Source organism: Chiloscyllium punctatum, chromosome 18 (assembly GCF_047496795.1).
Source record: "Chiloscyllium punctatum isolate Juve2018m chromosome 18, sChiPun1.3, whole genome shotgun sequence".
In the NCBI taxonomy this organism is placed as follows: Eukaryota; Metazoa; Chordata; class Chondrichthyes; order Orectolobiformes; family Hemiscylliidae; genus Chiloscyllium; species Chiloscyllium punctatum.
The window spans coordinates 74552274-74565070 of NC_092756.1; the positions used below are offsets into that span (position 1 = coordinate 74552274).

Genomic DNA, 12797 nt, shown 5'->3' on the forward strand with positions numbered 1-12797 from the left:
TGCAGGGTGAGAGGATAGGGGTTAGGCCTGGATGGGATGCTCTTCAGAGGGTCAGTGTGGATATGATGGTCTGAATGGCCTCCTCCCACCCCACTCTAGGGCTTCTCTGAACAAGTTTGGAGCAGATGGTCAGAGCTCCACTGCAAGGCCCAGTCAAGGCTTCGTGAAGGAAGTGGCATCCAGGTGTGTGTTTCCTACCCTACTTTTCCCAGATCTTCTAGAATCTTCTTTGGCTTTGGCCAGTACGGTCATGAGCTGGGTTCACATCATCCAATGGGGTCACCCTTCACTGTTATCATGCCAGGAGCTATAAAGTGGATTGTCTCAGGCTGACACTTCTCCAATATACAACCCTCAGTCTGGTTGGAACTGGTTCTTCTTGAATCTTTGTAACTCTTTGATCTTAGTTGCAATGTTGTCTGGAGCTGATAGCTGCTGTTTAATTTAGTTTGGCCAATTTTCTATCAGGTCAAGTTTCTCCAGCTGAGGATCAATTGAGAATGCCTGATTTTGTTGCCACGGTCACGTGACCACACAGGATTGAGATCAGCTGCACAGTGAAGTTTTCAACAAAATCAATACCCCAAATAAGACTTGAGCCCACAATCTCTGGTTTAGGAAGTTAGTGTCGTACCCATGAGGTCACTGGGGCTCCAACAGATAGAGCTACCAATCTATGGACAAAGCAGCTTCTGTTTTGGTTGTGTTGGTGTCAGTCTAAGCTATATTCTGTCAACATTACCAGCTGAACCCCAGATTACCTGCATGTTTGGTATTTATGATAAGGTCCAATATGTCAATGGAAATGATTGAAATCTGGGGGTTCAAGGTTGGAACTGATGGGGCTGTGGCTATGCATTTGGGTCCTTACCTTTCTTAGTCAAGGTATTGAACACAATTGCAAGGAGGCTATGATGGAGATGTGAAGTAGTTAGGCCATCGTTGGAGTACTTGGAGTGCCACATCCACAGATTGGACAAACATTTGTGGGAAGGCAACTGCTGAAAATCACCAGCCTCTGAGTCAGAGTCGGGGTTCACCAACAGAGTTTATTGTCCAAGGAAATCCCGGAGCTCCGGGGAGAGAGCAGCACCAACAGCACAGTGGTCAGCTGTAATTCTTCTCTCAACCTGGAGCACATGGTCAAGATACTGTTATACATTTTGTGATATAATAGGTCAGGGATGAGGTTATTGTCTCTGTAACATGGCTTGTTTATTGTAAACATTGCAGAATCCTTGATCGTTTTGGTGCAGTTATTGTCAGTTCCAGCGTGGCCTTTGTTAATTTCAGTGCAGTTGTTGTCAGTTTCAGCGTCTGCGCGGAAGTCCATTGCTGTAGTAATGGGCGCTAATCGCTCTTCCTGAGAAGGCCAATTACTGCAGCCCTGACTATTATCCCTCTGTATTGAGGCTGTATCTAACAGTTAGCATTTCTATCAAAGGTGTTGTCTGACCCAGACCCTTCGGCGGGCAGTGTATGTTATTCATGTGTATTGTCTCTCCCATCCGCCTTAAAATAATCAACTCGGTTGTGAGTGCATTGTTCTGGCATTCTGGTGGCCCCAGGCAGTGTCTGTGTTTGCTCTGCTGTCTCTCTCCATATTGTGGTCCGGCGGCCATCTTGTGTGCCAAGTGGCCAACTTATGGCTGAGCGGCCATCTTGTGCATCCGTCTGCCTAGTGTCACCCTGCCCCGTGCCAACTCCCACTTCACTCCCCACTTTGTGGTCAAGGAGGCGAGTGTATTATCCGAAACAATCCATGCTGGGCCATTGGAATCTCCTTCCTGTCCCGATATAGGGTTGGCTCTCTTCCACAAAGGGGGGTCTCGCAAGTTCGGGCAGATCTTCTCTCTCTCCAGATTTTGTTTATTTAAAAAATATACTTTATTCATAAAAAATCAAATAACAATGCAGACAAAGGTTCTAAATCAGTTGTGGACAGTCTATGCAGAGAGAAAAGAACCAACAAAACATTGGAATTTTAAAATTTCTCAAAGTTCTGTGTCACAAAAAATGAAGGCATTTTGTTCTTGGGCAGGAAATGATCTCTGTTCATTGTCAGGCACCAAGAGGGTCTGAGAACTGAAAGGACGATGTGATAATTTGTGAAAGACCTGAGAATGTGTACTTTCCCTGTTACACGTTGGCAGCAGCTGCCCGAAACTTTAGTGTTTCCCTCAGTGTGTCGTGACAGATCTTGGAATACGCTCGGCTGTAGCACTCATTTAAGATCAACTATTCCCAGTAGAGTATTGTCATTGAGTTTTTGTGGCTTAATGGTTAAGACTGTAGCTTCTGATGTAGTGGATTGGAGGTTCAAATCCCTTTTGGGGTGTTGACGTTTTAAGCCTGGTCTTTGTGGTGGCTGATTTTCATCCCATATCAACTCCATCTCAATCCAAATTGACTGGATTTTTCAACTACTCCGTTAAAAATCACTTGCCTGCTTCGAGATTATGGAAAATGCTCTTTAGTAGAAACTTGCACAAGGTAATTCCAGGGTTTGGGAGATCTTGGGGTGAATTGTCTGAAAGAGACAGCACAGCCACAATGGGCTGAATGCCCGCCAAGATCCTGTTGAATTGTCCTCAATGCAGCTTTTTGCAAAATCTCCACTTCCTCCTTCCCAAATAACTGGAAATATCTTGAATGTGCTGCACAAAATAACATTCAGCCCTTTGCTATTTTCATGTCTGCTCCATTTTCCTCTGACTTGAGTTGTGCAAAGTTGGATTTTGGTGGATTTCTTGTCTGTCCGTTTGGGGAGAAATGGGAGGTAAGATCAATTTTATCATGCAGCCAATGATTTAGTGTGAGATGGAAGGGGAACAACCAATCAGTGTGAGTTTAAAACTCAGAGAAGAACACAATACGAGAGGTTCAGGGTGCAGTATTTACAGGCTGCCATTTCAGTTTTGTAGATGTGATCCCAGTGGTCTAATGGATAAGGCACTGGCTTCCTTCAGCCTGTGATTGTAGGTTCAAGTCCCCTCGGGGATGGATAGCTTTTAAGCTTTGTCTTCACGACTGATCTTCTTTGTCTGATGTCAAGTCGATTTCTCATCTCCACTGGAAACGTCCCCAGGTCTGTGTTGGGTTTGGTGGGATGTTGTGTCAGAAAAATACAGAACTTTGTGGGGTTTGCAGGATATGGGGCTAAATCACCCCTCTCTCTATGGCGTACTTGGAGGCATCAGTCAAAAGTCGTCTTTTTTTTAATAAAATCTCTAACTTGAAATAAACGAATGAGGTCCCTGTTCGGTAGCTTGTGTTTCCGTGATAACTGATCGAAGGACATCATTGTGTCTCCCTCAAACAAATCACCCACGCAAGACACACCCCTAACTGCCCAATGTTTGAATCCTGAATCAATCATCCCCGGTTGAAAACCCGGCATACCCGGTGTAAGAGAAGATGACTTGCCAATATTGCCTTCCCTCTGCCGAATTGCCCTCCGTGCTTTAACAGTATCGATAACTCCTGGGTTATGGCAATATTCCCTAACTGTCCTCATTTTGTCCAAACACAGCAAGTGAGTAAGGGGTCACCTTAGTCTGGGAGGTTTCAATATCTAACCATATTGAAAGAGGGTCCCCACAAGCCCAATCACTCATGTAGGATAAAAGTGAGCTTCGTTGGTAGCTTTTAATGTCTGGGAGATCCACTCCCCCCAGTCTGTGACACAATCGCAGTTTCGCTCATTTAATGAGGGGCCACTGACGATGCCAAATAAAGGGGCTGAACCAGCCGTTCAGTCTCCTGAATGTTTGCTTATCGAAAATCAGGGGGAGCATCCATATAGGGGATAGTAAACGAGGGAGAATATTCATCTTAATAAACACTATCCGACCCAACCACGAGACCAGAAGCGCCTCCATCTTTGAAGGTCTTGTTTGATTTTGTCAAATAATTGAACAAAATTGTCTTTGAACAGCCGATTCAGAACTGGAGTAATGAACACGCTCAAATACACAAAACCCCCCTGTGACCATTTAAATGGGAATCGATATTCACCCTCAAGACTTAACACTTTCATAACACCACCCATAGGCATAGACTCTGATTTTGCAAGATTAATCTTGTCCCCCAAAAAGGTGCCAAACACACAGATGCATGCTAACAGGCGAGGTACTGAAACTGCTGGATTTGACGAAAGAATGAGGACATCGTCCACATACAATAAACTCTGATGTAAATTTGACCCCACGTCTGGAGCTGATATATTGGGATCCCTATGAATGCCCTCCACCAATGATTCAATCCTCACTGTAAAAAGCAGTGGCGAAAGGGAACAGACCTGCCGGCTGACCCCAAAAATGTTAAAATTGCTTGATCACACCCTGTTGGTGATGATTGCAGTGAGAGGGTCATTGTGGAGAACCGTTACCCATCTTATAAAAACTTCGCCCAAAACAGACCGCTCCAGAGTATAGAAAAGGTACGGCCTCTCAACTCGGTCAAGGGCCTTCTCTGTATCTAGAGAAATCACCAATCCCTATATTGACTGTTGTTGACACACTTGAATTACATTAAGCAGCCTCCTAACATTATTGGAGGATCTGTGGCCCTTTATGAAGCCCGTCTGGTCCTCTTTAACAATAGAAGGTAACACAGTCTCCAGCCTGAACACAAGAGTATTAGAGAGGATTTTAAAGTTCACATTTTAGAGTGAAATGGGCCTGTACAAAGCACAGTCCCCCGGATCTTCCCTTTTTTACGAATAAGCGAAATATTGGCCTCTCTCAGAGATGGCGGGAGACAAACATGGCTATATGAGTCATTAAACATATTGAACATTGGGCCTGACAATATGTTTATAAATTCCTTCTAGAATTCACTGGGAAGTCCATCAGGACCGGGTGCCTTTCCACCCTGAAGCTGCTTCACAGCCTCCTGCACCTCTTGCTCTGATAAGGGGACATTGAGAAAAGACTCTTGTTCGGGGGTCACACCCAGGAGCTCCAGATCTTTGAAGAAAGCCTCCATTTTGGCCCACCCCTCCTCACAAACCTCAGATTGATATAATTTAGAGTAAAATCTCTGGAATGACACATTAATCTTTTTGGAGTCACATGTTCGGTTCCCAGACCCTTCCCTAATCACCATAATGGCTTGAGGGGCTCTCCTTTTCCTGACGAGATATGCTAAGTATTTGCCAGACCTGTCACCATGATCATATAACCTTTGCTTTGCAAAAGTAAGCTCGTTCTTTGCTGTCTGCGTGAGCACGGAATTCAATGCAGACCGCAGCGCCGTAATCCTCTGTAACTTGACCAACGAGGGCCTGTCAAAGTAGGCCTTCTCAGCTGCATTCAACTGTGTTTCGAGGAGACATTGCTGCTCACCCTTCTTCCGCCTCCTACTGGCAGAGTAGGAAATAACTGACCCACTGGCATAGGCTTTTGCAATTTCCGAAAGGAAGGATTGGCTACTAACCGAGCGTGAGTTAATGTCTAGGAAAGACCAAAATTCCTGAGACAAATGCTCCACAAATGTATTATCCCTGAGGATAAAGGGATCCATTTGCCGGTGCCTTGGACCCACTGTAACGTCCTTAATCTTAACCAACAGGGACACTGGAGTGTGATCAGAGATGGTAATATTACCGATCGTACAAGATGCCACCAAGTCCAGAGTTGCCACGGGGATTGGAAAAATATCAATCCTGGTTTGACATCTGTGTGGATTGGAAAAAAACGTAAAATCCCTGCCTGTAGGGTGGAGACACCTCCAGATGTCCACCAACCCTCACTCCACACACAGATCCATTAATTGTTTAGTTTGTACAGAGGGGATCGTGGTGGTGGGGGGGGGCTTTGGGCAACCTCTGTACGGTGGGGTCCATGAGACAGTTAAAATCTCCCCCTATAATGATATGCCAGAACTCCTGATTTATCAATTTAGAAAACGTATCTCGCAAAAAGTTGAGGGGCTGAGCTGGAGGGCAATAAACATTTAAACACCATATTCTTCCCCATTTATCAAGGCTATAAGAATTACAAACCTCCTCTGTGTGTGTCTTTAACACACTCTTGTAACTTAAATGGGAGATTCCTCCTCACCAATACAGCCACTCCCCTACTTCTGGTATTAAATGATGTGAAGTAAACCCGATCAAAGTCATTCTGCTGTAGTTTCAAATGCTTAGATTAGATTAGATTACTTACAGTGTGGAAACAGGCCCTTTGGCCCAACAAGTCCACACCGCCCCGCTGAAGCGTAACCCACCCACACCCCTACATCTACATTTACCCCTTACCTAACACTATGGGCAATTTAGCATGGCCAATTCATCTGGCCTGCACATTTTGGACTGTGGGAGGAAACCCACGCAGACACGGGGAGAACGTGCAAACTCCACACAGTCAGTCGCCTGAGGCGGGAATTGAACCCGGGTCTCAGGCGCTGTGAGGCAGCAGTGCTAACTACTGTGCCACCGTGCCGCCCACACACTTGCACATACACACATACACATGCACAACATGTACACATACACACACATACACACACCCATACACACACATATACACACACACATACACACACATACACACACACACACAAACACATACATACACACACATACACATATATATATACACATACACACACATTTACACACACACATACACACACAGAAACACACCATAGACATACACACACATACACACATATACATAAACACACACACATACACATATGCCCATACACACCCACATACACACACATACACACACATACATACACACATATACACATACACACACACCCACACACACATACACACACATACACACCCACACACCCACACCCACACACACTCATCAACATATTAACACACACACATATACACACACATACACACACACACATACATACACTTACACACACAAACACACACACGACCACCCACACATATACACACACGTACACACCCACACACATATACACACACATACACATACACACACACATATACATACACACATGCACACCCACACACATATACACACACAAACACACCCACAAACACATATACACACACGCACATACACACACACATATACACACAACACACATACACACAAATACACATACATACACACCCACACACACATATACACACACATACACACACACATATACACATGCACATACACACACACACATATACACACACATACACACCCACAAACACATGTACACACCCACACATATACACACACACATATGCACACACATATAAGTGCTTGTGTGTGTGCGCATGTGAGTGTGTGTGTGCATGTGTGTGTGCGCGTGTGTGTATGTGTGTGTGTGTGCGTGTGTGTGTGTGTGCGCGCGTGTGTGTGCGTGTGTGTGTATGTGTGTATGTGTGCGTGTGCGTGTGTGCGCGTGCGTATGTGTGTGCGCGTGTCTGTGTGTTCGTGTGTGCGTGTGTGCATGTGCGTGTGTGTGCGTGTGTGTGCATGTGCATGTGTGTGCACGTGTGAGTGTGTGTGTGCATGTGTGTGTGCGCGTGTGTGTGTGTGTATATGGGGTGGTGGGGTTGGGGCTGTTATGAGTGTCAACAGACAGGAGTGTTCCCTCCCAGTCAGAGAACACTTCAGCAATTCGGGACATTCGACCTCGGACCTTCCTCCAAGGGGGACTTCGGGACAGGCAACAATGAAAAGTGGCCGAGCAGAGGCTGATCACCAAGTTTGGTAACAATGGAGATGGCCTCAACTGGGACATTACAGGTGACCCCATTCACCTACACACACACACACACACACATAAACAGACACACACATACACACACACCCAAACACACACATATACACACACTCAAACACACACATACACACTCACATATACACACACACATACACACACACGCACATACACACACATACACACATGCACATAAACACACATACACATACATACACATACACACGCATACACATACATACACATACACACGCATACACATACAAATACCATAAGACCATAAGACCATAAGAAATAGGAGTGGAAGTAAGGCCATTCGGCCCATCGAGTCCACTCCGCCATTCAATCATGGCTGATGGGCATTTCAACTGCACTTAGCCGCATTCTCCCCGTAGCCCTTAATTCCTCGAGACAACAAGAATCTATCAATCTCTGCCTTGAAGACGTTTAGCGTCCCGGCCTCCACTGCACTCTGCGGCAATGAATTCCACAGGCCCACCACTCTCTGGCTGAAGAAATGTCTCCGCATTTCTGTTCTGAATTTACCCTCTCTAATTCTAAGGCTGTGTCCACGGGTCCTAGTCTCCTCACCTAACGGAAACAATTTCCTCGCATCCACCCTTTCCAAGCCATGTATTATCTTGTACGTCTCTATTAAGTCTCCCCTTAATCTTCTAAACTCCGATGAATACAATCCCAGGATCCTCAGCCGTTCCTCATATGTTAGACCTACCATTCCTGGGATCATCCGTGTGAATCTCCGCTGGACACGTTCCACTGCCAGTATGTCCTTCCTGAGGTGTGGGGACCAAAACTGGACACAGTACTCCAAATGGGGCCTAACCAGAGCTTTATAAAGTCTCAATAGCACAACGGTGTTTTTATACTCCAACCCTTTTGAGATAAGTGACAACATTGCATTCGCTTTCTTAATCACAGACTCAACCTGCATGTTGACCTTTAGAGAATCCTCGACTCGCACTCCCAGATCCCTTTGTACTTTGGCTTTACGAATTTTCTCACCATTTAGAAAGTAGTCCGTGCTTTTATTCTTTTTGCCAAAGTGCAAGACCTCGCATATGTATACACACACATATACACATATACACACACACAAACACACAAACACACATACACATAAACACACACATGCACATACACACATACACATGCACACACACACACATACACACGCACATACACACACACACACACACATACATATACACACACATACAAATACACAGACATACACACCCACACACATACATATACACACACACTACACACACATACACACAAACACACACATACACACACACATACACGCACGCACACACATACACGCACACACATATACACACACATACACACATATACACACAAACACACACACATACACACGCACATACACACACCCATGCACATACACACACACATACACACACACATATACACACACACCTACACACACATATGCACACACACATACACACCCACACACAAACACACACATGCACACGCACATACACACTCGCATATACACACACGTACCATAAGACCATACGACATAGGAGTGGAAGTAAGGCCATTCGGCCCATCGAGTCCACTCCGCCATTCAATCATGGCTGCTGAGCACTTCAACTCCACTTACCCGCATTCTCCCCATAGCCCTTAATTCCTCGAGACAACAAGAATCTATCAATCTCTGCCTTGAAGACGTTTAGCGTCCCGGCCTCCACTGCACTCTGCGGCAATGAATTCCACAGGCCCACCACTCTCTGGCTGAAGAAATGTCTCCGCATTTCTGTTCTGAATTTACCCTCTCTAATTCTAAGGCTGTGTCCATGGGTCCGAGCCTCCTCACCTAACGGAAACAATTTCCTCGCATCCACCCTTTCCAAGCCATGTATTATCTTGTACGTCTCTATTAAGTCTCCCCTTAATCTTCTAAACTCCGATGAATACAATCCCAGGATCCTCAGCCGTTCCTCATATGTTAGACCTACCATTCCTGGGATCATCCGTGTGAATCTCCGCTGGACACGTTCCACTGCCAGTATGTCCTTCCTGAGGTGTGGGGACCAAAACTGGACACAGTACTCCAAATGGGGCCTAACCAGAGCTTTATAAAGTCTCAGTAGCACAATGGTGTTTTTATACTCCAACCCTTTTGAGATAAGTGACAACATTGCATTCGCTTTCTTAACCACAGACTCAACCTGCATGTTGACCTTTAGAGAATCCTCGACTAGCACTCCCAGATCCCGTTGTACTTTGGCTTTACGAATTTTCTCACCATTTAGAAAGTAGTCCGTGCTTTTATTCTTTTTGCCAAAGTGCAAGACCTCGCATATGTATACACACACATATACACATATACACACACACAAACACACATACACATAAACACACACATGCACATACACACATACACATGCACACACACACACATACACACGCACATACACACACATACACACCCACACACATACATATACACACACACTACACACGCATACACACAAACACACACATACACGCACACACATATACACACACATATGCACATATACACACACATACACACAAACACAAACATACACAAACACAAACATACACACACATACACACACATACATACACACACACATACACACACATACACATACACACACATATATACACACCCACACACACACATACACACACATACACACGCACACACACACATATATATACACACATACACACATACACTCACATACACACATACACACACACGCGCACCCACACACACACATATACACACACACATACATATACACACACATACACACCAACACACATATACACACACATACACACACATACACACCCACACACATATATATACACACACACATATACACACACATACGCACAAACACACATACCCACACACATACATACACACACATATAAGTTTGTGTGATGAATTTGTACTTACAGAATTACATTTTTTTTACTGAAAAATTGTATGAATTCATGTGAGATGCTGTAAATCTGTTTATTAGCTTAGAATCAGTCTGACTATTGTGGCACAGACAGCCTCACACAAGGAAGCTCACACCTTCAATACATCATCTGGGCCGACATGACACCAATTGTTAAAGTTCACTTGAGAATTTAACTTTTGATAAAAGTTTTGCAATTTACATATGAAAGAACGAAAACCAACCTGGCCATTCTAAAAGATGAGAGACTTAACAAACAATCCAGGTCTTTCTCAAGATACAATTTCAGTTGCATCACACTGTAAACATTTGCTATAAATTCTGTGTCCTGCAATCTTATTCTCCACAACCACCTGATGAAGGAGCAGTGCTCCGAAACCTAGTGCTTCCACATGTTCGACTCTAACCTGGTGTTGTGTGATTTTTAAATCTGGCATTCACCCATCTCCTGACGGTTGAGCATACATCTCAAGGTCAGGACAGCGGCCCTCCGCAGGGATACAAATCGACTCCTTCTTTGGTCGCTCCACGATGGATCTCTCTGATGACTGTTCCTGTTCGTTGGTTGGCTCATTGGGATCATTGCTGATATCTTGGAAGAATTCCTGGAGTCTCATTGGTCTGATGAATTCCTCACAACTTTACTCAAGTATTCTTGTTGGTGATGGGGACAAAGGGAGACTAAATTTGATTTGCGTTTCAACTTGATTTTATTAACAAAGTTTTGAAACAGTTTGTAACATCATTTGGAAATGCATACAAAGGTTCTAAATCAGTTGTGTACAGTCTATGCAGAGAGAAAAGAACCAACAAACCGTTGGAATATTGACATTTCTCAAACCTTCTGTATCATTGTGGAAAGAAAGGCATTTTGTACTTGGGCAGAAAACGATCTCTGTTCATTGTCAGGCACCAAGAAGGTCTGAGAACTGAAAGGACGATGTGATCATTTGTCAGAAAGACCTGAGACTGTGTTGTTTCCCTGTTACACCTGGCAGCAGCTGCCTGAACCGTTAGTGCGTCCCTCAGTGTGTTGTCACAGATCTGGGAGTGTGCTTGGCTGTCGCTCTCATTTGGGGTCAACTGTTTCCAGTGGTCTGCCAATATAGTACCCTCATGGCCTAATGGCTATGGCACTGGCCTCTGAAATCTGGGATTTCAGGGATTTCATTTTTAAGCCTGGTCTTTGCAGTGGCTGATTTTCATCCCATGTCAACTTCATCTCAATCCAAATTGACTGGATTTGTTTAGTCACTCTGTTCAAAATCATTGTGCCTGTGTTGAGATTATCACAAATGCTGTTCAGCAATCCACAAGTGGGGCCCCAGTGGCCTAATGGATAAGGCACTGGCCTCCTAAGCCAGGAAATGTGGGTTTAAGTCCCATCTGGGGTGTCTCTGTAGCTTATCCTTTATTTCTAATCTAATTTGGAAAAATCCCCATCTCGACATTCAGTTGATGGTCAGTGGTATCCAACATGATCTTGCACAAGATTTTCGAAGATCTGCAGGATTGAATGTTGAAGGTGGTCATCAAGTGGCTGCTGTTTCTCGATGGGGACGAGATTCCTGAGAGTGCGGTTGGAGAGGTTGTTTTTGGAAGCCAGCTCTCATCAACAGACCAACTCTTCAACACTGATCCCTCCAGAACATTGGATATTACTGACAGAGAATACCCCTGCCAACGTTTATAGGTGCACCATCGACAGCATTCTGTCTGGATGTATCACGACGTGGTTTGGCAACTGTACCATTCAAGATCGGAGACGGTTACAGAGAGTGGTGAACTCGGCCCAGACAATCACAAAGGCCAACCTCCCATCTATAGAATCCATCTCCCAGGCCCACTGTCAAGGAAAGGTCTCCAGCATTCTCAAAGATCCATCCCACCCTGGCAATGTTTTTCTACAACCTCTACCATCGGGGAGAAGGTACAGAAGCCTGAACACACGCACCAACCTGTTTTGAAACAGTTTCTACCCTACTGTTGTTAGAATACTGAACGGTCTCACAGACTCTCAATATTCGCCTGTACCTGTGTTTTTGTTCCTGCTGCTGTTTCCCTATTATTTATTTATCTTTGCTA

The 12797-nt window shown here is 44.7% G+C and overlaps 1 non-coding gene across 1 annotated transcript; it reads left to right on the top strand.

Annotated features, from left to right (window-relative positions):
* The first annotated feature begins 12033 nt into the window (after positions 1-12033).
* On the top strand, positions 12034-12106 carry trnar-ccu (transfer RNA arginine (anticodon CCU)). Its single transcript has one exon. It is a non-coding gene; the product is annotated as a tRNA-Arg (tRNA).
* Positions 12107-12797: the final 691 nt, after the last annotated feature.